We start from the raw sequence: 2047 nt of genomic DNA on the forward strand, positions 1-2047 counted from the left end.
CCTAAGTCATAATGGTTTGGTTAAGTTTCTTAATTTTCAAAAATGCCAATCCATCTTTGTGTCTGTACAAAATATTTTCACAATACAGAGCAACGGCAATATCTTACTTTAAAAATTCATGGATTCAATGGTATTCTTCAAGTGAATTGCCTGACTTTGATGTCTAATTGTATTCAAGAGTTGTTTGTATACATCTATAATGATTTCTGCAGAGTTTGTGATTTTTTAAATCAGAAATCATTTTAACTTATCTGTTGAAATGAGTAGTACAGAAACTGAAAATATTTCTGATACTTGTCTGAAAAAAGTATATTTTAAAATAATCTGTATTTTGTTTGTATAATGCCCATAATCTATTTCATTCTCTCCTAGATATAATACTTTGAATTCTACATTGTTTTATAATATATAGGTTCATTAATAAATGTGTTATTTCAGATAGCATTCCATATAGAAAAAGTTTAAGATTCCTTTTTTACCTAAGTCCTTATAGTATTTTACTTCTTTGGGATAAAATGACAATGTTATCTACTTTCAAAAGTTTTGTAAAGATTATGCTATATAAAGGCCTTTCTAAGGTGAGGATTTAATACACTGATGTCTAACTAACTTTAAGTTCAATGAATTATATGTGTTGTTACATTTGTATTTTTTTAGTTTTTTATTGTGAAAATACTGTACGGAGGGGTTACAATTACATGGGCAAGATAATGAGTAAATTTCTTATCAAGCATTGTAGCCTCCTCCTTTGTTTCCCCTTCCCATCCCTTCCCATCCTCCCTCTGTCCCCCCCCCCCACTCAATCCTCCTCACTAGCTCCCTCCCCGCACCAAAGTTGTAAAGTTCATTTTTGACATAATGACTTGTATTTTTGTAATCAATTTTTTAATAACTGTTTTTCATTTCTTACATCTGAAGAATGAAAAATATGGAATACTTCACAAATTTTCATATCATCCTTGTGCAAGTGCCATGATAATCTCTACATTGTTGTAATTTGGGTAAATGTGCTGCTGAAGCATGTAGTATCCTCTAAAGTTAAGTAGTTAATGATGCAATCTTTATAAAGGCATATATCCTTAGTTGACTTTTTGTAACCAGGAAACCTTATTGTTCCTAAAAATGCTATTGATCTTACTTCTCTAAAATTCTGTGTATATTGGAAAAAACATATTGTTTGGTCGATTGCTCACATTTGCAATTTTTTCGTCAATGACTATTTTAAGTCTTTTTCATTTTAAATTTGATCATACTTTGAAGCCTTTATAGCTAGGTCCAAAGGTGATAGCTTTTCAAGTACTTATTTATCAACTGAGTTAGCTTTGTGGAGCTAATGGATTCAAAGCAAGCCTTGCTTAAGAGCTCCTTCTAAACTTCTGCAGCTTAAAATTCCTAAATGAGGTCTTACTGGCACAAATGTCTACCTGACCCTTTACTCTTCTTCCATGTAGCAACAGACCAACCAGAATATCTTACCCTGACAGCATAGATTGTCTTACTGGAACAAAACTAATCTTAGTTAAAAAGGATCATAGAGAGATGAACAATTAAGACAGAATCGTTTAGACTAGAAGGTATTTTATCAAAATATAATTGTTTCTTATACCTAATATTTCAAAAGTAGCTAAAGCCAAGAATGTGAAAAAGTTTTGACATGCATGATTACCTAATGTCCTGGCCAGTCTACCATCCAACCAGGCAGGAATTTACACTACTGCCTTTCTTTCACCCAATATTTTCATAGTTACAAGAGAAGTCTATATGTTTCTCCTTGATATTAGGCCTTAAATTGGTAATGTTTATCACATTGTTTCCTCTTGCGTCTAGGCTGTAAATCTACAAATGGTAAAGCTTTAGGTCCAACTCTACCAACACTGAGGTAGAAATAATGGAATAATACTTTAAAACACAGTTGCCTTTGATACCCTAACCACAACAATACATTGAAAAACATGTGCCTTTTTCTTATATTATATATAGTTACATATTTTATCTTTATACGTGCTAATATTTTATTTCACACAGTGAAACTTACTAGAATTAATTG

The 2047-nt window shown here is 31.5% G+C and overlaps 1 pseudogene; it reads right to left on the reverse strand.

The window, feature by feature from the left end:
- Positions 1-922: 922 nt before the first annotated feature.
- LOC122123447 lies at positions 923-1022 on the reverse strand (annotated as a pseudogene).
- Between the last annotated feature and the right edge of the window lie 1025 nt (positions 1023-2047).

This window comes from Dipodomys spectabilis, unplaced genomic scaffold (assembly GCF_019054845.1).
Source record: "Dipodomys spectabilis isolate Male_0828 unplaced genomic scaffold, ASM1905484v1 ptg000228l, whole genome shotgun sequence".
Taxonomy (NCBI): domain Eukaryota; kingdom Metazoa; phylum Chordata; class Mammalia; order Rodentia; family Heteromyidae; genus Dipodomys; species Dipodomys spectabilis.